The sequence below is a fragment of the Bombina bombina genome, chromosome 4 (assembly GCF_027579735.1).
Source record: "Bombina bombina isolate aBomBom1 chromosome 4, aBomBom1.pri, whole genome shotgun sequence".
NCBI lineage: Eukaryota > Metazoa > Chordata > Amphibia > Anura > Bombinatoridae > Bombina > Bombina bombina.
Window position 1 is genome coordinate 754,349,654 of NC_069502.1, and position 27,772 is coordinate 754,377,425.

The following is a 27,772-nucleotide window of genomic DNA, read 5'->3' on the forward strand; positions in this document are numbered from 1 at the left end:
GAATGTGACAGCGGATGATCAGTATTCCGCTCGAATAACACAAGCATCGATCTGTGTCGGATTGATATTGCGGGAGTGTATATTATGTCACACATTTCAACATTTGACGATCTTGACGCTTTGTTATCAGTTGAAGCTCATTATCAGTTGAAGCTTTGATAAATCAGTCCATTATCATTTTTTCTTCGTTCTCTTGGTATCTTTATTTGAAAAAGCAGAAATGTAAGCTTAGAAGCCTGCCCATTTTTGGTTCAGCACCTGGGTAGCGCTTACTGATTGGTGGATACATTTAGCCACAAATCAGCAAGCGCTACCTAGGTGGTGAACCTATATATATATATATATATATATATATATATATATATATATATAATCTCATCTCTTTAATGTCTCATTTTCATAATCTCATTTTCTTTAATGTCATTATTTAAACTGTACAGATGTACAATACTAGGCTCTCAGAAACCTCTCTTTGGGATTATGAAAAGGCGAAGTAGACAAACGGTTTTTACAAGCTAAATATACAGTAGATGGACCTGTTGATTAAATAAAGTAAATCGAAATGCCCTTAATGAAAATAACTTTCTAGAATATATTTATTGGCTTCTTGAGTAGAATACAGGTTAGTCTTATTATTTTTACATATGAATGATTAGTGATTTCATCAATATATATTTAATTTGGTTTTTATCATTTCCGCTATTTATATCCAGTTCATATGACGCCTTCCCAACCTGATTGTCATTATGAATAATGCTTTCCAATTTTGGTATCATAAGATAGCTATTTATAATATTATAATTACTATATAGATCACTATAATGAATATAGTTTTTCCTTCCAGACCTATTATGTCAATAAAGAAAATAAACCTAAATATAAAAAATAATTGCGCTCTATTTCTTGTTTGCTAAAACATACAAACTATCCGTTGCTATAGCGTTTTAGACACATTTCTCATAGTCATTTTTTCTCGGAAATAAATACATTCTTTGTAACTTCCGCGCTTAAAAAAAGGACATAAATCACCAAGCAGAACAAATATAACATCTCTCCAGGCTTTGGTTCATATTATACTAACTGGAAGGCTCCTGTAAGCCATCTGTTTTTTGACTGGAAATGTCTGAATCATATATAGTGTCTGCATCATTGCTGGGTTCGGAAAGACAGATGGATTGTTGTGTCTATGAAGGATAATGAAGTCACAGATGTACGTATCTATTCAGTTGCAGTTATCTTTTTAAAGGGATATGACAATTACAAATAGGCAAACATTGTGACACAATATGGTGCACAAATCAATGTTTACTGTATTTTGCCACAGAAGCCCTTATAAAAGGGACATGTAAATGATGTGTTTAAAGGGACACTCAGGTTTTCTTAAATTTTCATGATTCAGATACAGCATGTCATTTTAAACAACTTTCCAATTTACTTCCATTAAAAAAAATGTGCACAGTCTTTTATATTTACACTTTTTTTGAGTCACCAGCTCCTACTGAGCATGTGCAAGAACTCAGACTATACGTATATGCATTTTTGATTGGCTGATTGCTATCACATGGTACAGGGGGAGTGGAAATATACATAACTTTGAAATGTGTTAGAAAATAATCTACTATTCATTTGAAATTCAGAGTAAATGCTATTGTATTGTCTTGTTATCTTGCATTTGTTGATCATGCAAATCTGTAGTGTTTACTGGTCCTTTAACCTTAATTTACCACTTCCATTGCACAAAAGTAAAGTTTATTTTATCCCAATTTTCATACACTTTTATTAAAATAAAGTAATCTTAAAGCTAAAGTTATACTTCAAGCCAGGAAGCATTAAGTGGCATATTTTTAAAGGACCCCTAAATACAGTGCAATTGCATAATTAACAAGTGCATAATAAAAAGACAAGGCAATAACACCTATTCTGAATTTCAAATAAGCAGTAGATTTTTTTTCTGGCAAATTAATTTTTTCATCCATTTTCCAGCACCCTGTATCATGTGACAGACACCAGCCAATCACAGACTAGTATACGTACACCGTGTGAGCTTGTGCACATGCTCAGTAGGAGCTTGTTCCCCCAGAAAGTGTGACTATAAAGCAGAAAATGCATCATAACATGAACTTTTAAACTAAAATGCTTTGTAAATTTAAAGTCTTATTATATAGAGTGGAACTGCATAATTAACCAGAGCAGAATAAAAATATAATGCAATAACACCTACTCCTTATTTCACATAAAATTAAGATTTATGCTTACCTGATAAATCCATTTCTTTTCGGATATGGTAAGTCCACGGGTTCATCAATTACTGTTGGGAATACCACTCCTGGCCTGCAGGAGGAGGCAAAGAGCACCACAGCAAAAACTGTTAAGTATCACCTCCCTACCCATAACTCCCAGTCATTCGACCAAAGGTAAATGGAGAAAAGGAAGTAACACAAGGTGTAGAGGTGCCTGATGTTAGTTAAAAATAACAAATGTCTTAAATAAGAAGGGTGGGGCCGTGGACTCACCATATCCGAAAATAAATGGATTTATCAGGTAAGCATAAATCTTATTTTCTTTTCTAAGATATGGTCCACGGGTTGATCAATTACTGTTGGGAACCAATACACAAGCTAGAGGACACAGATGAACAGGGAGGGACAAGACATGTAGACCTAAACAGAAGGCACCCCCACTTGAAGAACCTTTCTCCCAAAAGAAGCCTCAGCCGAGGCAAAAGTATAAAATTTGTAACATTTGGAAAAGTATGCAGAGAAGACCAAGTTGCAGCCTTGCAAATTTGTTCCATGGAAGCTTCATTTTTGAAGGCCCACGAAGAGGATACAGACCTAGTAGAATGAGCCGTAACTCTTCTCAGGAGGCTGCTGTCCAGCAGTTTCATAAGCAAAACAAATTATACTTCTCAACCATAGAGAAAGAGAAAGAAACAGCAGAAGCTTTCTGACCTTTACGTTTTCCTGAGAAACAAACAAACAGAACAGAAGACTGGCGAAGTTGTGCAACAAACGTTTTTTGTGAGAAGAAGCATTAGGACATAGAGAAGGAACAACAATTTCCTGATTAATATTTTTAACCAAAACCACTTTCGGAAGAAAACCGAACTTAGTATGGAGAACCGCCTTATCAGCATGAAAGATAAGATAAGGGGAATCACACTGTAAAGCTGAGAGTTCCGAAACTCTCCGAGCAGAATAAATAGCAACAAGAAACAAAACCTTCCAAGATAACAGCTTAATATCTATGGAATGCAAAGGCTCAAATGGAGCCTGCTAAAGAACTTTAAGAACAAGGTTAAGGCTCCAAGGGGGAGCAACAGACTTGAACACAGGCCTGATTTTGACCAAGGGCTGACAAAACGATTGCACCTCTGGCACATCTGCCAGGCGCTTATGCAACAAAACAGATAATACAGAAATTTGACCTTTCAGAGTACTGACTGACAAACCTTTCTCCAGACCTTCCTAGAGAAAAGAGAGAATTATAGGAATCCTTACTTACGAGTAAAAAGCTTGCAAGCTTGCAGCATGGTCTCAATGACCAACTCAGAAAAACCACGCTTAGATAGAACTAAGCGTTCAATCTCCAAGCAGTCAGCTTCAGAGAAATGAGATTTGGATGGAGGAAGGGACCCTGAAGTAGAAGATCTTTCCTTAGAGGTAATCTCCACTGTGGGAGAGATGACATCTTTACTAGGTCCGCATACCAGATCCTGCAAGGCCATGCCGGAGCTATTAGAATCACAGATGCCCTCTCCTGTTTGATACGAGCAAACGGAGGAAACAAGTATGCTAGACTGAAGTCCCAAGGTACTACCAGAGCATCTATTAGAAATTCCTGTGTATCCCTTGATCTTGAACCGTACTTTGGAAGTTTGGCATTTTGCAGAGACGCAATCAGATCCAACTCCGGCATCCCCCATTTGAGGGTTAAGTTGAAGAACACCTACAGATGGAGTTCCCACTCCCCGGGGTGAAAAGTCTGCCTGCTTAGAGAATCCGCTTCTCAGTTGTCCACTCCTGGAATGTGGATGGCAGATAAATAGCAATTGTGAGCTTCCGCCCACTGAATAATCAGAGTGACCTCGCTCATGGCTAAGGAACTCCGAGTTCCTCCCTGGTGGTTGATATAAGCTACTGAGGTTATGTTGTCCGACTGAAACCTGATAAACTGGCCTAAGGACAGCTGAGGCCAAGTCATCAGAGCATTGTGAATTGCTCTCAACTCCAATATGTTGATGGGGAGGGCAGATTCTTCTTGAGTCCAAAGTCCCTGCGCCTTTAACGAGTTCCAGACTGCACCTCAGCCCAGCAGGCTGGCATCCATGGTCACAATCAACCGGTAAGGTCTCCGAAAGCATGTGCCCTGAGACAGATGTTCCTGACACAACCACCACTGGAGAGAGAGTCTTGTCGACTGGTTTAGATCTATCCTCTGAGACAGATCTGCATGATCCCCGTTCCATTGTCTGAGCATGCACAACTGAAGGGCTCTCAAATGGAAACAAGCAAAAGGAATGATGTCCATGGAGGCCACCATCAGACCTATTACCTCCATACACTGAGCCACTGATGGCCGAAAGTAGACTGTAGAGAGAGGCAAACTGAATTAATTTTGGCTCTTCTGACCTTCGTCAGAATTTTTTTATTCATAGGGAATCTATTATGGTTTCTAAAAAGATTACCCTTTTAACTGGAATAAAGGAGCTCTTTTCCAGATTCACTTTCCATCTGTGGGAACGAAGAAAAGACAACAAGATCTCTGTGCGAGATTCTGCTAGTTGAAAAGATGGCACCTGAACCAATATATCGTCCATGTAGGGAGCCACTGCAATTCCTCTTGACTGGATTACTGCCAAGAGAGCTCCCAGAACCTTTGAAAAAATTCTGGGAGCTGTGGCAAGGCCAAATGGAAGAGCAACAAACTGAAGGTGTTTGTGTAGAAAGGCAAATCTTAGAAATTTCTGATGATCCCTGTGAATGGGAACATGAAGGTACGCATCCTTTAGGTCTATGGTTGTCATGTACTGACCCTCCTGCACTAAAGGAAGAATGAAGCGGATAGTCTCCATCTTGAAGGAAGGTACTCTGAGGAACATGTTTAGACATTTCAGGTCTAAAATGGGTCAAAAATGTCCCCCTTTTTTGGGAACTACAAACAGGTTGGAATAGAAACCTAGACCCTGTTCCTGAACTGTAACTGGAACAGCCACTCCCAGGGAGGAAAGATCTTGAATACATTTCAAGAACGCCTCTCTTTTTATCTGATCTGCAGATAATCTTGAGAGGTGGTACCTGCCCCTGGGAGGAAAAGTCTTGAATTCCAATTTGTAACCCTGGGATATAATTTGCACAGCCCAGTGATCTGGGACATCTCTTATCTATGCTAAAGAAAACTGAGACAGTCTGCCCCCCACTTGATCCGATCCTGATAGGGGGCAAAACCCTTCATGTTGATTTAGAGTCAGCTGCAGGCTTCTTGGACTGTTTTCCCCTGTTCCAAGACTGGGAGGGCTTCCATAAAGGTTTGGATTGTTCCTGCTTGGAAGAGGAAGGGGAAGAGTTTTCTCTGAAATTTCGAAAGGAACGAAAATTACTCTGATGTCCTTTAAGTCTATTTTTCTTATCTTGTGGAAGGAAATATCTCCTCCCGTAATATCAGAAATAATTTTAGTCAGGCCGGGTCTAAACAAGGTCTTACCCTTATAAGGAATTGCCAGCAGCTTAGATTTAAAGGAAACACCTGCTGACCAAGATTTCAAACACAATGCTCTGCGTGATAGCACAGCAAAACAACAAATCTTAGCACCCAACTTAATGGCCTGCAAGGTAGCATCAGTAATAAAGGAATTGGATAATTTAAGAGCCTTAATCCTATCTTGAATTTCCTCTAAAGCAGTCTCTGTTCTATCTATACATGAGGTACAAAAATGTAAGGGAGGTACAATTTGACTATCCATGCAAATTGGACATTTATCAATGGTAACAACTTTATGATCCATATTGCAGAAAAAACGAAAACTCCAAAGAAAAATAAAAAAATATTTTGTGTACTGTCCCTTTAAGGGACAATAAAACTATGATTTTTATGTAAACTAACTAGAGAATGTACTAGATCTTACCTGCGATATATAAACAAAAACATTACCCTATATATATATATATATATATATATGATTGTAAGTTTACTAGGTTTTTTTCCTTAATAAAAAAAGGTGCACTAAAGATTTGAGTAAAATTATTTGCCTTTCCACAATGAAGTAAAACATTAAGGGCCAGATTATGAGTGGAGAGCAAAAATGCACTTTCACAAGCGTGATATTTACGCTCCACTTGTAATACCAGTACAGAGTTCACATTGCATTGAAGCTTTTGCGCTCACAAGAGTGCACTTCCATAGGCTCCAATGGGAGCCTTGTTCTCATGCTGAACCTAGCACAGCGAAGGTGGTAAGTCGATCAGAGATGGGCAGCAAAGTTTAAGTATATATGAATATATACATATAAAAAAATATATAAAGATGCTACCATTTGTTATTTTAAAAAAGTATCCTTACAATTCATTTTGGGGGGAAATTAGGGGGCATTTTTTAAATTAACCGGGAGGTCTGACCTCAGATTAATTTTTCGGAGTGCAAATTGCTAACGCGAGCTTGCGGTAGCATTAACCAGCCACTCGTAATGCGCCCATAAAAAAGGTGAATTTGCCCGTTTACGGGTGCACGTGAAATTAGTGCTCCACTTGTAATCTAGGTCTAAAAAGATATTTTACTGTAAAACTGATTTATCCTCAATGTTTTTACTAAATACTTATTTACGGAATTTGGTGACACTATACAAATAAATGATAATAATAATCTGCTGAGAATAAAATACATTGGAAATTTAATATTTAGGTTTATTTTGAATATGAAATAGCTGGTTCTGCTTACTGAAAACACAACCCATTTAAACAGACATACTTATCTGATCCATTTCTCTATAATAACATGCCTCTTTATATTATCTATTTGTCTATACACAAAGGCTGATACTTAGGGCCTAATGATAAAAGAATTTGAGAGCTATGAGAAATTGCCTTTTTGGTGTCATCAGTCTTGCAATTCGTGGCTCCAGCAATATTTTATAAAAAAAAAAAAAGGGTTGACCCTCTGTTCTGAGTAGTGATGTGCATTACATAGGAAATTATAGGGTTAGCAATTTCCGAAAAGTCCGCCCACCTTGCCAGTGATCTCAAATCTAGTCCTGTGGACAATCGTTTTGGACAATCGAATGTTGATAAGAAGGAAAATCCATTAAAATTCTGTAATGTTATTTCCCGTTTTCCAATGTTTCTTTTGTTTTTTGAATGTTTATAATTATATTGAATATCCACAATCAAAATTTCGAATGTAACATTCAATTTAATACTATTCAGAAGTTCAATAGTTTATTGTGGTCGGGGAAATTAATACATAATAGATTCAAATATATGAATTTGAATGTTACTATTTCGAATATTGCATAATTTGAATATTACATTTAAAAAGAGCATAAGAAATACTATTAAAAATATATCAATTTAAATTTTTCTAATTTGAATATTGCATATTGCGAAACAAATTATTAGAATAAATAAAATCGAATATTACATTTAAAGAAAGCATTAAAAATACAATACATTAAACGAATGTTACAATGTTGTACAAACATTCGTAATTTGAAACAAACGAACAAATGTGTTAAGATTAATTTCATTTTTCGAATGTTGCAAGACATTCACCCAGTACAATCGCAGTACATATGCATTTTGATTGGCACATGGATTGTGACACAAAAATACACACAGAGAGGAAATGTGATGCTTAGTACATGGGGCCCTTGGTGTCATAATTAAAATGCAATTCAGAGAATAAATACAATTAAAGGGACATTTAAGTCAAAATTAAACTTCACAATTCAGAGTATGCAATTTTAAACAACTTTCCAATTTACTTCCAATAACAAAATGTGCACAGTCTTTTTATATTTACACGTTTTGAGTCACCAGTTCCTACTGAGCATGTGCAAGAATTCACAGAATATAGGTATATGCATTTGTGATTGGCTGATGGTTGTCACATGATAAAGGGGGAGTGGAAATAGACATGACTTTAACATTTCAAAAATATCTACTACTCATCTGAAGCTCAGACTAAGTGGTATTGCATTGTCTTTTTATCATGTATCTGATGATTATACAAATCTACTGTATTTACTGGTCCTTTAAGATAAATTTATCTAGCAAAAACATTCTTTTTTTCCCCATGATTCTTTGTTGAAGATGATACCAAAGCAAAGAAGGTATCATGCACGTGTCTGGAACATTACATGATAACAATCACTGCTGCCATCTAGTGCTCCTGCAAATTTAAAACATTGTTAAAAGCGTTGAATTTCATGTGCAATTATTAAATTAAGTGAAATAATTGATAATATAGATAATAAAGAGATAAGACTAGAATTGCCAGATAAGGTATTTTAATGGTTGCTTTTATTTGGGATGGAATTCAAAAAGTTGAAGGTATTTAGTATTAAAGTGAGAGTGCAGGAGAACTGCAAATCGTTAACAGGCTGTCTGTTCACCTTAGTATGTAGGAAAAGTGTCCTATCAAAGGTAACCCAGGGCTGGTCATTACTGTGTTTTCACTCTTACAATTTATCTCTCTTTATTCTATAATTTGTATCTAAAATTATATTAGTTTCAGTTATTCAAGTCATTTTGTGTTAAGTCCAAATTTTCAAGTGCTTTTCATTTTGAATGGCTGTAATTTGGCAGATTAAAGTCAGCTAAATACTTTCTGAATAAGTAAAATGTGGAAATCTGACAAACCACTAAAAACATACAATTTTCTATCTGAAAGCAGTGTAGGTTGTAAGAAACATACGTTTGTGTGCATGTGTATATATATATATATATATATATATATATATATATATATATATATATATATATATACACACACACATACATATGCAAACAGATACACACATGTACACACACACAAACTCATAAATACACACACGTACATACACACACAAACTTATACACACACATGTATACACACAAACTCACAGATGTACTCACACACAAACTCATAAATACACACACACAAACTCATACATAAACTCCTACATACACACACACATGTATGCACACACACACATACACACATATACACACAAACTCATACATCCATACACACGCAAACACATACACACATGTACACACACAAACTCCTACATACATACACACACACAAACTCACACATGTATACATACACACATGTATGCACACACACAGGTATGCACACACACACAAAATCATACATACACACACACGTACATACACAAACTCCTACATACATATACACAAACTTACACATGTATACACACACAAAGTCACACACACACACACACAAACTCCTACATACATACATACACACACATGTATGCACACACACACACACATACACGTACACACATGTATGTACACACACACATACACAAACTCATACATGTACACACACTCATACATACACACATACTCACACACAGCAGATTACACTAGTTTAATGACGCAGGCTTTTGGAATGGCATACAGTTCATGATGATTAAGTTAAACATCATTAACCCATGTGTAAATAATGTGCAGATAAGAGTAGTGACATCATAGCCTAAGATTGATGGTAGCACATTTGGCTGAATGTGGTATTTTTGCATGGATTTGCAATCGCTACAAACCACTAAAATCCACTCACTATTTATTTTTCTATTAAATCGAAATCTAAAAAAATAAATGCACATTTTATTGTCCACTGGGATCTTTCTGGATACTGAACATATGTACAAGCCAAAACTAATATTTATGTGAAAGTTGGAAGGGACATAAAGTCAGGAGATTTTACTATTTTTTTTAATAAATAAAATAAAAATAAAATAAAAAAACTTCTGCTGGTGTTTAGGACATGTATTTCAGATGTCACGTTTTTGTGCATGTGCACATTTATTTACATTTTTGGTGTTTTTGTGCAGGTGCAATTTTAAAACAATATTAATATTGATATATTCACCCAGAAAGATGAATTTTCAATTATGAATCTCCATGCTTATATACTTAAAGAAATAGTCTAGTCAAAATTAAATTTTAATGATTCAGATAGAGCATGCAATTTTAAGTAATTTTCTAATTCACTCCTATTATCAATTGTTCTTCATTCTCTCTGTATCTTTATTTGAAAAAGCAATAATATAAGCTTTGGAGCCTGCCCATTTTTAATTCAGCACCGGGGTAGCACTTGCTGATTGGTAGCTAAATGTAGCATATTTCTTTCATTTCATTTCCCTTTAAAGGGACATGAAACCCACATTTTTTCTTATATGATTTAGAAAGAGCATGCAATATTAAACAACTTTCCAATTAACTACTATTATATAATTTATTTCATTCTCTGTATATCCTTTGTTGAAAAGCATATCTAAATAGGCTCAATAGCTGTGGATTGGTAGCTGAACATAGATACCTTGTGTGATTGGCTCACCCATGTGCATTGCTATTTCTTCAACAAAGGATATCTGAAGAATGACGCAAGTTAAATCATAGAAGTAAATTGGAATGTTGTTTAAAATTGTATTCTCTATCTGAATCATGAAAGAAAAAATTTTTGAGTTTCATGTCCCTTTAAGCATAGAAAAAAGGCAGAGCTCACTATTTGCGTAAATCACTTATGCGTGGATTACAAGCAATTGATCAACATATGCATGGTTCTTCAGATTATGCCACAATTTAAAATCTTAATTTTGCCAGTGCAGTTAAATTGCATTCATATATCAGATTTATATATGAGATTGCTTTAAATGCTAGACCAAAGCACAGAGAGGAGACAATAATAAGGATGCAAGCACCTAATTTTCTCCCGATTTGTATAATTGAGCTAGAAGAGCTATTAAATCATATTCAGGAGCTCATTAGGTGAATGACAGATTCTTAAATAACAGAACAATAACACATGCTAATCTCTGTATAATATTCACATAATTAGCAGTGCAGAAAAAGGATGGACTGCTCTTTATGCCAATTTTCTATTCATACACTTTAAATAGAGTCTTCATAATATGTACTGCCCTAGTCACTACCAGACCTATAGCTCCAGAGTGCAATACCTGTTTATGTTTTTAAGAATAAGTAAATATATATATATATATATATATATATATATATATATATATATATATATATATATATATATATATATAAAACACGGGTGGGGTCAGCACTCTCAGGCCGGACCGGGTACACATCCTATGACCCTGCAACATGCACAGCCCTGGGTGCAAACCAGCACTCTCAGGAAGCTGCACTGTCACCAGAGCCACAGGCAGTTAACCCCAGACAGGCCTGGGTGCAAGGCCCAAACAGGGAAAATAACAAAAAAATATCTTAGTTGAGAGCTTGTGAGTGAGTGCTGGACTTCTTCTCTGTGTAATATTAATGTATTATTTTTTTGTAATTTTCCATGTTTGGGCCTTGCACCCAGGCCTGTCTGGGGTTAACTGCCTGTGGCTCTGGCACCCTCCATTTTTTCACAGTTGCTTTTTTTTACAGTTGTTTGATTGTGAGCCTGCATTGGTGGCTGTTTAGGGACCCAGGTTTTTTTGGAAGAGACCTTGACGAGGTACCTGGGCTTTTCCCATTTGGCCAGATGCGGTAACTAACTCTTCCATTGCCGCTTTTTATCTTAGTTGAGAGCTTGTGAGTGAGTGCTTGACTTTTTCTGTGTGATGTATTATTATTTTTTTGTAATTTTCCCTGTTTGGGCCTTGCACCCAGGCCTGTCTGTGGTTAACTGCCTGTGGCTCTTGTGACAGTGCAGCTTCCTGAGAGTGCTGGTTTGCACCCAGGGCTGTGCATGTTGCAGGGTCATAGGATGTGTACCCAGTCCGGCCTGAGAGTGCTGACCCCACCCGTGTTTTGTATATGTTTGGGGAGATTACATAAGCCTGTGCACCCTCCATTTTTTCACAGTTGCTTTTTTTTTTTACAGTTGTTTGATTGTGAGCCTGCATTGGTGGCTGTTTAGGGACCCAGGTTTTTTTGGAAGAGACCTTGACGAGGTACCTGGGCTTTTCCCATTGGCCAGATGCGGTAACTAACTCTTCCATTGCTGCTTTTTATCTTAGTTGAGAGCTTGTGAGTGAGTGCTGGACTTTTTCTGTGTGTTTTATATATATATATATATATATATATATATATATATTTTTTTTTATTTATATATATATACACATACATATATATATATATATATATATATATATACACACACACATATATACAGTGCCATATTGGCACCCTTGGTAAATATAAGCAAAGAGGGTTGTAAAAAAATAGCAAAAGCATTGAAAATGCTCATTTCCACCGTCAGGACAATAATTAAGAATTTCAAGTCAACTGGAAATCTTATGAATCAACCTGGAAGAGGACGTGTGTCTCAATGCACTGTGAAGAGAATGGTTTGAGTGACCACAGCTGGAGAATTGCAGAAGTTAGTTGCGTCTTGGGGTCAAAAAGTTTCCACAACTACTATCGAAGCCACCTACATCACCACAAGTTGCTTGGAAGGGTTTCAAGAAAAAAAGCTTCTACTCTCATCCAAAAACAAACTCAAGTGTCTTCAGTTTACCAGACACTACTGGAACTTCAAATGGGATCAGGTTCTATGGTCAGATGAAACCAAAATAGAGTTTTTTTTCAATAAACACCAGAGGTTGGTTTGGCGCACACAGAGCAGTAGCCATATGGAAAAGTACCTCATGCCTACAGTTAAATATGGTGGTGGTTCTCTAATCTAACTTTAACTTTGTACTAAACACTTTATACTAAAGAGAAATGAAGGAGCAGTAATAGAATGTACTTATTTGTTAGTTATAATTGCACCATTACTTGAAAGGGATTAAACACATATGGCCCCCTATTGAGCATATTGCAGATGGACAAGGATCCCAAATAGGGAAATAGACTGCCCATGTTTGGAGTGAGTGAGGCAGCATTTTCTGCTGGAATGTATTATTGCCCAAGCAATCACTTGCTGAGCCACTGCACCTGCTCTTACACATGAACTTTTAAACTAAAATGCTTTGTCAATTTAAAGGACCATTAAACAGAGTGGAATTGCATAATTAACAAGTGCAGAATAAAAAGATAATGCAATAAAACGTACTCCTTATTTCAAATAAAAATATTTTTTTTCTGAAAAATGTATTTCCCTCCTCCCAATTGCCGGCCCCTGTACCACATGACAGCCACCAGCCAATCACAGACTAGTATACATATACACTATGAACTTGTGCACATGCTCAGTAGGAACCGGTACTCACAAAGTGTGTACATTAAAAGACTGTGCAAATGGATGTAAATTGGAAAGTGTCTTAAAACTGCACAATCTATCTGAATCATGAAAGTTTAATTCTGACTTTAGTGTCCCTTTAACCTTAGCACCCAAGTGGGTTTGTGTTTACATCCATTGAGGCCATGCGATCCATCCCACTGAAATAACCAAAGCCCACCCCTTCATTCTCCTTTGGCTTGTATAACTGGAGGATGACAGTTCATGCATGTAGCAATTACACAAGCCAAAGCAGGACGTGGAGTAAGTTCTACTTATCTCAAGTGGGCGCATGGCACAGTTTCTGATTGGCTTTACTGCCTAATGACACAAAACTTTAATAAAATAGCCTGCAGTAAGTGGCTGCCAGCAAAGGATGTAAACAAACTCATTTGTGTGCTAATTTTATATACACAAAACATTTTAGCAGTGCAAGTTATGAATGTTATGTTTGATATACACACCAGGTAAAAAGAGAGTGGGATGATCAAAGTCATTCTCTGGACATTTTAAGTTTATTTTTAATGCTTATAGCATGTTAGAAAGCATTATATCTAAAAAGTCTATATACCTACAATGATTTTCAGCATTTTATGGCTTCCAATCTGTGACGTTCTGAGAGATCGCAAACCAAACAATAACAAAATTTCCGTAATAAAAATGTTTGGATCTGATACGACCAGATAGTGAGAAAATCCCCAATATGAGCATGGATAGGGTTGCCTCTTTTTCTTAAAAAACCCCCAAAAACCTGGCCATACTATTTAGCATAATTTGCATAAATGGTTACACAGCATAACACAGAAACATTGGTATAGATAGAGTGCTATGCTGTGCGGGTGGTCAGAGCCGCTGACTTTAGCGAGGAGCCGCGGCACAGAAAGGGTGACTTTAGCACACCTTTTTTTTACTAAGTGTTTACTGAAAGTACACTTTATTTTTAGATAGCTTTTTTAGACGCTTAGATTTACTGTCAATTTAACCAAAAAAAATAATGTCCATCGGAAAACATTGGAAAACAAAATCAGAAGTATTGGAATCAACCCCATTTTTATTTTTGCATTCACTTTAAAAGGAGAGATTTTAAACTATGTTGGATGCCTCCATGCTAAACCTCACATTCGCCCATGAGATGTTCTAGACCCCTATCACTTTCTATAGGAGTCAATTTACATGAAATTTGAGGTTCAGCCCCTTTGAGACTATAAAGTCAGTCAAAAAATAGTGTACCTAAGCCAATGTTTGCAATAAAGACTCTCCATTCACATATCATATTGATCACCATTCAGGACCGGCTTAACCATGGGCCTAAGTGGTTCCAATGGACCCAGGCAGCACTTGATAAGAGGCAGCACATTAGTGACTGTCAGTCCCAAACCACTCTTGTCCTCTGGCTCCGTGGGGGAAGTTGCAGATTCCCAGCAGCATACCTCATCATGCGCAAAGACATATAACCAGTCAGGGGCAATAATCAAGGTGGGAAAAGTGCATTTATTCCCTAAATTCATTCCCACTTATGCCACAAGTGTGCATAAGCCTTTGTTGCATGCAGGTAGGCAGACTTATTAAGTCAGTGGCCAGGCTAGTAGGTCAATATGTTACAGTAATATTACTACTGGGGCGTCACTGCTTTCATTGACCCAGGCAGCACAATATCTTGAGCCGATCCTGTCACCAATGTACATACAATAATTTGGTATCAGTGGGGTATTTATGTGCATAGAACAAATGGGCATTGCTACATTAGACTATGGCCCCTATTTATCAAGGGCTGGCGGACCTGATCCGACACTGCGGATCAGGTCCACCAGACCTCGCTGAATACAGCGAGCAATACGCTCGCCGTATTCAGCATTGCACCAGCAGCTCACAAGAGCTGCTGGTGCAACGCCGCCCCCTGCAGACTCGCGGCCAATGGGCCGCCAGCCAGGGGGTGTCAATCAACCCGATCGTACTCGATCGGGTTGATTTCCGGCGATGTCTGTCCGCCTGCTCAGAGCATTCGGAGCTTGATACATATGCCCCTATGCCTTAATGCACCTTTGCTTGGTATTATAAAAAGCCTTTCAGACACTGAACATACAGAACAATTTAATATAAATATGTTTTAATACCTCACATTAATTTTTAATTATTTTTCATTGGTCTGGTGTAGAGCTAGTAATGGTGATAATGGCAATTTAAAGGCCAAGTTAACAGGATCTATTTTATCAATATGGTCCATATCCTAATGGAGTAGAGTCAATTTAAAAATGCATCATCCATCATTCTAAAATGGTAAAACATAAAATATGATGGCTTGAAATTAATGCATTATTAATTCTAGGCTATTAATTCAAGAAATTAACAAGAAAGTGGTGATATATGAGACATAAGTTACACAACCAATATTCCATCCTACACAAGGAAAATAACATATTTATTTATTTAGAATACAGCACATAGGGTCAAAATCCATTTTAAAGCTCTTTGAAAAACAAATGAATTTGAATTATTTCTATAGAATGAGGTTTGTGAAGATCATCACCTGCTTCATGGAAATATTTTCTGTAAAATGACAGAAAATGAAACACACTGTATTTGTGCCTAAGTAGAATCCTTTATTTATAGTGTACTAACATATTTGCTGTGTAATGAATGTATTATCTGACACATTTACCTTATTCATTAATAGAAAAATAAAAAATGCTGAGAGTCACACACTTAAAGGGACATGAAACCCCAAATTTTTATTTCATGATTCAGATAGAGAATGCAGTTTTAAACAACTTTCCAATTTACTTCTATCATTTAATTTGCTTCCTTCTCTTGTTATCCTTTGCTGAAAAGCTTATCTATGTAAGGTCAGGAGCAGCAGAGAACCTAGGTTCTAACTGTTGATTGGTGGCTGCATAAATATATATATATATTGATTGTGATTGGCTCACCCATGAGTTCAGTTAGAAACCAGTAGTGCATTGCTGCTCCTTCAACAAATGATACCAAGAGAATGAAACAAATTAGATAATAGAAGTAAATTAGAAAGTTGTTTAAAATTGTATTAACTACTGTAGCTATATAATAATCTTCACTTTAATATCAAGCTTCTAAACATAGCAAAGCAACATCTCTCCAAGTGTAGAGAGTGATAGTGAAAGTCAGAAAGAGGAGAAAGAGGTAGGGTTGAAGAGGGGGATAGGAGAATAGGGGAGGACTGCCTCAAGACCACAATACTTTACCTGTAGTTATTGATTAATTTCTATACTGCCACAGAGAAACTTTGATTCTATGGAGAAAAAGAGCGACATAGAAAGGACCTCCCTCTATTGGTGAATTTCGTATGATATTGAGTCATACATGATCCAATAATACCAAACCTTCTGAAAAGTTTATTGTTTATCTTGTAATATAGCTGCTTGTGCCGACATATTGTAATAGTGTTAATCTTATGTATAATTTCCTCCCAAGATGGAACCCCTTCCTTCCAATGGCGAATTCCTTAAGTCTGATGTGTATTAGTCCTTGTCCTATGGATAGTTTTATGGGGCTGTCTGGAATCGAGCTTAAAAATTGGGAGAGTTTGTTCCAGATTTTGCGTGAGTGAGGACAGTCCCACCACATATGTCTATAATTGCCCTCCACTCCACAACCTCTGTAACAAAGTTTGGACCCATTTTCACTCACACATTAAACCGACAATCAATTTCTCTCTCTTTTTCTCGCCCTCTATCAGGGTGATTGATAAGCACTACTCTCGCACAATTTGGTGTGCTGGGGCACGGGGACAGCAATGCACAATAGTTCACTAGAACAATGGTAAATACACCCCAGAATTTGCAATGAATTATAGACAGGTTCACAACATATGAACTATGTAGATACTATATATATGTCCGTCTGCATAAATCTTGCTAAATCTAGCCCACAATATTCCTAGGAAATGTTTAATCAATACATGAAAAAAATGTAATAATAAAATATTTTTACATATCTTATTACCACTTTTTGCAGTTATGCACCAGTGTGATTATTAAATATTTCATTTTAAAGGCAAATAAACATGATAGTGCAAATGTAAAAGGATTTATTTAATTAGACCAATTTATCTTTAAAAAAAACAATCCATTTAAAGTCTTCTAAAGGGTCAAACATGTGGCCAAAGCTGCACTCCTGGAACACACCATTCTGCCCCAGATAAGAATATAAATATACCTAGGCCTTATGGTGACATTTCTAGATTTTGTTATCTTGTTTTTTACCCTTTTAATTTCTTAAGTTTTCTTGTTATCTAAATTTGTTAAATAGAACCACACAAAAATCTTAGTTATTATACATTTTGATGTAGTCTTGTATGAATTGTGCTATCTGTTCCTAGGAGACTTATGCGTCTGTACCATTCTGATATCAGCAGAGAAATTATTGTTACCTTACAATAATCATAATTTACCTTATCTACCTACTGAGAGCTTGATTACAAGTGGCGCACTAATTTTTTTTTGCACTCGAGAGCTGTGATCAAATTAAAAAATTAGTGTGGCCACATTAGCGCAAATATTGCAAGTTGAAAGTACTAAGGTAGCCCACAAGCAAAAGACTGAGGTGCACTAACTTCAGGACTTCAGATATCGCGACCGCACTTACTCATTCTCCCTGGGGCAGACTCAGACCAATCAGGGCCCCGGGCAAAAATTTGAGAAGGGCCCCACTTTCTCGCACTGACCCAAATGTATACTGACCCAAATGTATTATGCAAATGAACATGCCACAACCAGGCCCCCCAACCTCCAGGGCCAGGACCCCCAATGTTAAGGGCCCCCCCACACTCTAGGGCCCAGAACAACAATCTCTACATCCAGGCACAAGGCCCCCACTAAACCCACACTTAACTGCTTAGTTACTGAAAGGGCAGCTGTCAACCCCAGTTTAAGCACCACACCAGGAGCCATGGAGATGCCATTTGTGCCCCCCCCCCCCACAGGCTGAGCCCTCGGTCCAGAACCTATTTGCCCTTCTGATCAGTCCACCCCTGCATTCTCCCCATAGACTTCTATGGAGTGTGCTGAAAACATCTTTATTAGTTATTGCTTGTGTGCTAACCCAACACTGCGCTAGACCAACTACGCTAAAGCCGATGGTGTGTTAGGAATATTTTACATTACTATGTTCTTCACTTAGAAGAAAATGTTAAATTTAAATATATATATATATATATATATATATATATATATATATATATATATATATATATATATATATATAAATCCCAACAGAAGCAGACACTTTTCGGATTTAAGAAAGACTATTTTAATCCATGTAAAAATTTGACTTTTGGGGTTTTACCCCCTTCCTCAGACCTTATAATATATATATATGTTTGTGTAATATTTTTTATAAAATATAAATCTATACCAGTATATCTCTATGAATATATATATATATATATATATATATATATACACACACATATATACACAAATATATATATATATATATATATATATACATACACACACACACACACACACATACATACATAATACTGGAAGGTATTTTGCCTAATGTCAATATTACTAATACTAATTTCTAGACTGGGAGAAAAAAAACACAAACAATGTATTCTTTAACAGATAAATGTAGAGGTTCTGTAATAACCCCAATTAGAATTATTTAGAATAGAATTATTTGTCAAGTATAAAAAAAATATATACAAGGAATTCCTCATGGTGCAAAAGGTTTCAGATGACAATGAACAAATACAATAAGCAGTGTAAAAATCTAATCATCAAACATATTCACAAAGAGTGACTAAAGTGTAATTTATCATACCAAAAGTGAAATAAGAGAAGTATTCCTGTTTGCTATTTTATAAGACTGGAGTGAAAAAACTTCATAAAATGGTTTGTCCGAGTTTGTAAAACTCAACCCTGGCCTATGATAAAAAACTTAAATTATGCTTACCTGATAATTTTCTTTTCTTCAGATGGAAAGAGTCCACAGTTGCAATTATTACTTTTGGGAATTTAGAACCTACCACCAGGAGGAGGCAAAGACACCCCAGCCAAAGGCTTAAATACTCCTCCCACTTCCCTCATTCCCCAATCATTCTGCCGAGGAACAAGGAATAGTAGAAGGAACATCAGGTGAAAAGGTGCCAGAAGAACAAAAATAACAGACGCCCCACAGAAAAAATACGGGCGGGGAGCTGTGGACTCTTTCCATCTGAAGAAAAGAAAATGATCAGGTAAGCATAATTTAAGTTTTTCTTCATAAATGGAAAGAGTCCACAGCTGCATTCATTACTTTTGGGAGGCCCATTCTGAGGGCACCTGGCCTGAAAACCCCTACCCAACAAAATCCGCTTCACCCGAAGCCGAAAACAACTTTGAAAAAAAGGAAAAAGACCAAGGACACTGACCCGCAGATAGTCCACAGCCTTGCTAGAGACCGCAGGAACTAGACTCGACTGAGTCAACAGCCTCCAAGAGACAACGTCCCCAGCAGTCGGTCTCCAAACAACACACCCCTTACTAAAGAATAGACCTCGTCGGGGATCGAACTTGCAAGCCTCGGTTTGCTACAGTGCAGAGTAGCAACAGTGCATTAGTATGCTGAGCTAGCTTCCAGCTAGCATAAGCAACTCCAGAAAAAAAATCCTAAAAAGGGCACAACAAGCCCTAAATAAAAATGCAGAGCAAAAACCAGAGAAACCGGGTCAGGCTAACAGAGACCCAACCAGTCTCATAGAAACAAGGGGAGGCAACGCCCAGACCCCAGAAATACAGAAACCACGGGATAAGGACGGGAGTCTGAAACAGAGAGAGGATCTTCCCCTAACACAGAGCAACCGCACTCTAGAAAGCAACTGAAGACGAAGGTCCCCAAGTCACAAAAAGGTATCTCAGAATACCGAAATATTCAGAACGAAACCTTGTGCAGCAAGCTCAGATAGGTCTGACGAACAACACCTGAAGCAAAAACACTGCACGCTTCAGCCATCTAAAAATGACTCTGAAACTTAAATACTTGCAGGGCAAGTAGAAAGCAGCTAAAGATAGGATCCTTCAGATTGCTAACTATCCACTAACCAGTGGATAACGTCGCAGGCTAAGAGCCGCCAGGCCCACAAATCTTGAATGTGGAGAAAGGAGAAACCTCAAAAAGGCTTACTGTACCTTAAATGCTTTGAGGACAAAATAGCAGAGCAACAGATCTCAGATCCTGCTCCAACACCAGACCAGCCCAAGCGACAGACATGTCTGAAAGACAGGGGAACAGAAGGCCCCAACCACAAGTCCCCAGGGAATGGAAGGAAAAAGGGGGGACTCACCCACCTCAACAGAGCTCGGGTGTCAACCCAATCCACTCCTCCAAAAAAGGCACTCCCCTAGGACCTGGAACAGAGAAAAGTGCAATAGATCCGTAGGAAGACCTGTCACAACTCTTAGACAGTCTCTACGTAGAGAGACCAATTTCCAACAGGTGGAACAGAGCCTACAGAGCAGCAGATGCTGCCCCTTACAGAAATAAGCCACCTGATCCAACCTCCTACACACAGGGCAGGACAAGGACCCTCCAGAGAGAGGAAACCCCAACTCATAAGGAAAATAAACTATCCCCTCCAAAGGGAAGGGCACAGATAAGAACAGAGTACATGTCCACAAGACATGAAGCCATAGTATGATCAAAACACGGACCAAATTAAAAATCATCCAGACACCACTGTTGACCCAACAGAGAAAAAAAAAACTCCCCATAGAGAAGCACACTCCGTCAGGACGACAAGTCAGGCCTTAAAGTTTATAACCAGTATTCGAAAGTGGACATCCAAGAAGGATCGAAGACAAGAACTCCAGACCCGGGACCCAGAATCGTCCTAGAACGAACTACACCCTCAGGGAACACAATATACCCCATCTGAAGCAATCAGACCTCACAGGGGATGAGAACCGGGAAACCCAGAGAACAGGTACAGGACTCACTCGTAATTCCCAGCCCAAAGGGAAGAGAACACCCTTAGCCGGAGGTCAACACCTCCCCAGCAAGGTACTAGGCTGCGACAAAGTAACACAATTTTTCTAGAGCATGAAAACGAGAACAGAGTCACCTGAAAGAGAGTAGAAGAAAGGCTAGTCTCCATAATCCTTTCAGATTAATGTTCCAGGGGACCACACCCAATGGAGAAGAATTCAAAGCATCCCAAACCCAGGCAGAAAAATATCCCCTAAGCAAAAAGCTTGGAAATAGAGACAACACCTCCTATCGCCCCTGATATGGAGACGACTAACTCCCGAAGAAAGACAGAGCCTCACTGCCTTCACTTCCTAATTAAGCAGCCAAAGCTGCCACAAAAACAGGACAACGTCCAGAAAGACTTGACCCAAAGGAAGAGAACCTCTAAAAGGAATAAGTCTTATAAGGACACTTCGAAAGAAACCATGAAAGGCAAAACCGTAAGAACGGCCATATGAAGGACCTAAATCCTCCAAGCTGCCAACCCACAACGGGAAGGAACACTCTAATTCCTGAAAAATTGAGCATGTCGCCGCGGATCTCAACGGAGTCCCGGCCCACTAGATTGAAAGACGAATGAGGACTGAACCAATCCCCAATGGCTCTAAGCACCATGGACCTCAAGTCCTCTCAGGATGCTAGTTGAAGCTTGTAAAACAGGGCAATCACGCAATCATATTGTGATCACTGGGCACCCTCACCGGACCAACTGGACATAAAAAGGTGCCACATGTCTGAACTAGGCCTCAAAGACAGAAGGATTTGTACCCAGTCAGGACCAGCCTGATACCAAGGGCCACAGCACTGTCAAGCCTACATAGAGTCTCCCCCGATGATGGAGGGATAAAGAACAGTCAGACAGACCTTTGTAAACAAACCGCGAGTATCAATTCCAGAGAGGAAAGTTCACAAAGGAAACATCACACCACAACATGAGCTTTAAACCAAATAAAAATCATCCTCACCGGATGAAAATAAAAGATAAGGCAACCCGTAGGTTATTGCCCAGGAAGGACGGACAGACACGCAGGACCAGCCCAACAGAGGTCCAAGACTTCCAAGCTCAGAACTGGAAAAGGATACACAATAACAAAGACTATAAGAAGATTACTTAATCTCCTAATGTCTAAGTATGCAAGCCAGTCAAAGAGTAATACTGAGAATCCCCAGACCCATTAAGAGTGAGATCCTCCAGCAACGCTAAAAATGTGCCTTAGTAGGACACAAAGGCGTGCCAGTCTATAACGAAAGGCGCAACATACCTCCGCCGGGACAAAAGGAAACACCGGCCCCGAAGGTTGACCCCCTGAGGCCTCGGGGCAGTCGCTCCCCTGGAAGGTTGAACTGGACCAGACGATCCCATGCCTGACGAGCCCCAGTTAACAAAACACAGACAATATCATAAGCACACTCCCGGGAGGTGCAGATGAGCCAGTGCCAAAGATATGGCCATGCGGAACCGTGTCGTAACCTCTGGTGGAAACAGGCCACACTCCCTAGAAAGGATAAGTAGCGTTTGGGTTACCTGCATGCGTAGTAAGAGTTGATGGTAGGGAACTCGTCTCGTGAGAAATAGAATCCCCAGGGACGGATGGCTCAGTGGACACCTGATTCCCCGATCCCGAGGAACACTTAACTGATGGGCATGTATCACCCAGGCCAATTCATATTCTTCGCAAGAAGTAGAGTCTGAATCAGAGACATCCGTCTCCAAGAATCCTCCATAACTGGGATACTGCCGCCTCCAGAGAACCAGACACCAGTTGACCAGGATTTCTCCGTCGCCACGCGGTCAGGAAAACAGAAATGGGGTCCATGCAAAAGCGTGCCCAACCAAAAAGGCAGCGTCACTAGACATAGGCCGTTATGTTCCAAAATAGCCATAACCCGAAGCAACACTACACAGTAGCAGACAGAATCACATAACAAACATGATTATAAACCCCCCTGTTCAATAATCCGCCTCAGGAGATATTAACCCTTGATTACTAGATACAAAAAGGAGTCTCACTGAGACCCTATGTTAAAGTTATCCCCGAAAGGTTGTAGCCCCTCTCGGATAAACAGTTGTAATTACAATACATCCATGATGAAAGTAAAATGAAACAATCTTACCGGAATCTACACCATGGAACAGGAACACGGCCCTTTAAGTGTGACAGATAGTAGCGTTGTCTCTGCCATGGACTTGAGAGAAAAAAGAAGGCAGTGAAACTCATCAACGCTGATTGCTTGTGGAGCTGTTAATGTCAATCGGGATGGTTTTCACAGAAAGACTCTCCCTGCATCTCCGGACTCTAACTTTCACCCATGCTTTCACTGTCAGAGGCTGACAGGACTACTTTAAACTCTAGTCCCATGCTGAAGAGTACTACCCTCCATAAGAGACTATTGAAAACTTCTGACACTTCTCTGCCAACCTCCTGGGACGAAAGGCAAAGAATTACTGGGGGATGAGGGAAGTGGGAGGAGTATTTAAGCCTTTGGCTGGGGTGTCTTTGTCTCCTCCTGGTGGCCAGGTTCTAAATTCCCAAAAGTAATGAATGCAGCTGTGGACTCTTTCCATTCATGAAGAAAAGATAGACGATTAAAAAAAAAAACAATGGTCAAGTTGAGATGAATCAGATAAAAAATTTCCAACTCTCTTATTCAGCCTTGAAAAGTAAATGTCCTTAAGAGAAATAAGTTGACAACTAATGATATTTTTCCGCAGATCTTACAATTCGGTGTAGCTTCTCCTTCAAAAGGGACATTGTACACTAGATTTTTCTTTGCATAAATGTTTTGTAGATGATCCATTTATATAGCCCATCTGGGAGTGTTTTTGTAACAATATTTAGTTTTGCTTATTTTTTCATAAAAGTAAATTTATGCTTACCTAATACATTGATTTATTCTATGGTACAACGAGTCCACGGATTCATCCATTACTTGTGTGATATTATCCTTCCTAACAGGAAGTGGCAAAGAGCACCACAGCAGAGCTGTCTATATAGCTCCTCCCTTAGCTCCACCCCCCAGTCATTCGACCAAAGGTACAGGAAGAAAAAGGAGAAACTAAAAGGTGCAGAGGTGATTGAAGTTTAAAATCAAAAAAATATAATCTGTCTTAAAATGACAGGGCGGGCCGTGGACTCGTCGTACCATAGAAGAAATCAATTTATCAGGTAAGCATAAATTTACTTTTCTTCTATAATGGTACGACGAGTCCACGGATTCATCCATTACTTGTGAGATACAATACCAAAGCTACAGGACATGGATGAATGGGAGGGACAAGACAGATGTCTAAACAGAAGGCACCGCTGCTTGAAGAACTTTTCTCCCAAAAACAGCCTCCGAAGAAGCAAAAGTATTAAATTTGGAAAATTTGGAAAAGGTATGAAGTGAAGACTAAGTCGCAGCCTTACAAATCTGTTCAACAGAAGCATCATTTTTAAAAGCCCATGTGGAAGCCACCGCTCTAGTAGAGTGAGCCGTAATTCATTCAGGAGGCTGCTGTCCAGCAGTCTCGTATGCCAAACGGATGATGCTTTTCAGCCAAAAAGAAAGAGAGGTAGTCGTAGCTTTTTGACCTCTACGTTTTCCAGAATAGACAACAAACAAAGAAGATGTTTGACAAAAATCTTTGGTCGCATGCAAGTAAAACTTCAAAGCACGAACCACGTCCAAGTTGTGCAACAGACACTCCTTCTTAGAAGAAGGATTAGGACACAGAGAAGGAACAATAATCTCCTGATTAAAATTCTTATTAGTAACAACCTTAGGAAGGAATCCAGGTTTGGTACGCAAAACCACCTTATCAGCATGAAAAACAAGATAAGGCAAGTTGCATTACAATGCAGATAGTTCAGAAACTCTGACCTCGAAGAGATAGCAACTAAAAACAGAACTTTCCAAGATGGAAGCTTAATATCTATGGAATGCATAGGTTCAAACGGAACCCCTTGAAGAACTTTAAAAACTAAATTCAAACTCCATTGTGGAGCAATAGGTTTAAACACAGTCTTGATTCTAACTAAAGCCTGACAGAACGACTGAACGTCTGGAACATCTGCCAGACGCTTGTGCAGTAAAATTGATAAAGCACATATCTGTCCCTTTAGGGAACTAGCTGATAGCCCCTTCTCCAATCCTTCTTGGAGAAAGGACAAAATCCTAGGAATTCTGATCTTACTCCATGAGTAGCCTTTGGATTCGAACCAATAAAAATATTTACGCCATATCTTATGATAAATTTTCCTAGTGACAGGCTTCCGAGCCTAAATCAAGGTATCTATGACCGACTCAGAGAATCCCCACTTGAATAAAATCAAGCGTTCAATCTCCAGGCAGTCAGCTGCAGAGAAACTAATTTAGGATGCTGGAAGGGACCTTGAATCAGAAGGTCCTGTCTCAGTGGCAGAGTCCATGGTGGAAGAGATGACATCTCCACTAGGTCTGCATACCAAGTCCTGCGTGTCCACGCAGGTGCTATCAAAATCACTGAAGCTCTCTCCTGTTTGATTTTGGCAATTAAACGAGGAAGGAGAGGAAATGGTGGAAACACATAAGCCAGGTTGAACGACCAGGATACTGCTAGAGCATCTACCAGTACTGCTTGAGGATCCCTTGATCTGGACCCGTAACAAGGAAGTTTGGCATTCTGACGAGACGCCATCAGATCCAATTCCGGTGTGCCCCATTGATGAATCAATTGTGCAAACACCTCCGGATGGAGTTCCCACTCCCCCGGATGAAAAGTCTGACGACTTAGAAAATCCACTTCCCAGTTCTCCACTCCTGGGATATAGATTGCTGACAGATGGCAAGAGTGAGTCTCTGCCCATCAAATTATTTTGGTAACCTCTATCATCGCTAGAGAACTCTTTGTTCCCCCCTGATGATTGATATATGCTACAGTCGTGATATTGTCCGACTGGAATCTTATGAATCTGGCCGAAGCCAGCTGAGGCCACGCCTGAAGTGCGTTGAATATCGCTCTCAGTTCTAGAATATTGATTGGGAGGAGAGCCTCCTCCTGAGTCCACACACCCTGTGCTTTCAGGGAGTTCCAGACTGCACCCCAGCCCAATAGGCTGGCGTCCGTCGTCACTATGACCCATGCTGGCCTGCGGAAACACATTCCCTGGGACAGATGATCCTGTGACAACCACCAAAGAAGAGAGCCTCTGGTCTCTTGGTCCAGATTTATCTGAGGAGATAAATCTGCATAATCCCCATTCCACTGTTTGAGCATGCATAGTTGCAGTGGCCTGAGATGCAAGCGAGCAAACGGAACTATGTCCATTGCCGCTACCATGAGTCCGATTACCTCCATACACTGAGCCACTGATGGCCGGGGAATGGAATGAAGAGCTTGGCAGGTGGTTAAAATCTTTGATTTCCTGACCTCCGTCAGAAAAAATTTCATGTCCACCGAATCTATCAGAGTTCCCAGGAATGGAACTCTTGTGAGAGGGATAAGTGAACTCTTTTTTACGTTCACCTTCCACCCGTGAGATCTTAGAAAAGCCAACACGATGTCCGTGTGAGATTTGGCTAGGTGGTAAGTTAATGCCTGAATTAAGATATCGTCCAGATAAGGCGCCACTGCTATGCCCCGCGGTCTGAGAACCGCCAAAAGGGACCCTAGCACTTTTGTGAAAATTCTTGGAGCTGTGGCCAACCCGAAGGGAAGAGCCACAAACTAGTAATGCTTGTCCAGGAAGGCGAACCTGAGGAACTGGTGATGATCTTTGTGGATAGGGATGTGTAGATACGCATCCTTTAAGTCCACGGTGGTCATAAATTGACCCTCCTGGATCATTGGTAAAATAGTCCGAATGGTCTCCATCTTGAAGGATGGGACTCTGAGGAATTTGTTTTGAATCTTGAGATCTAAAATTGGTCTGAAGGTTCCCTCTTTCTTGGGAACCACAAACAGATTAGAGTAAAATCCCTGCCCCTGTTCTGTTTTCGGAACTGGGCAGATCACTCACATGGTATATAGGTCTTCTACACAGCGTAAGAAAGCCTCTCTCCTTGTCTCGTTTACAGACAATTGAGAAAGATGGAATCTCCCTCTTGGAGGAGAATCCTTGAAATCTAGAAGATACCCCTGGGTTACGATTTCTAACGCCCAGGAGTCCTGAACGTCTCTTGCCCAAGCCTGAGCAAAGAGAGAAGTTTGCCCCCTACTAGATCCGGTCCCGGATCGGGGGCTACCCCTTCATGCTGTCTTGATGGCAGCAGCAGGCTTCTTGGCCTGTTTACCTTTGTTCCAAGACTGGTTAGGTTTCCAGACCGACTTGGATTGAGCAAAATTCCCCTCTGGTTTTGCAGCAGGGGAAGAGGTAGCGGGACCACCTTTGAAGTTCTGAAAGGAACGAAAATTATTTTG

The 27,772-nt window shown here is 39.2% G+C and overlaps 1 protein-coding gene across 1 annotated transcript in view; it reads right to left on the reverse strand.

Moving 5' to 3' along the window:
- The window catches only part of LOC128656879 (histone-lysine N-methyltransferase SMYD3), a 619,924-nt gene that overhangs the window by 233,914 nt on the left and 358,238 nt on the right, over positions 1-27,772 (reverse strand). The window lies entirely within an intron of this gene.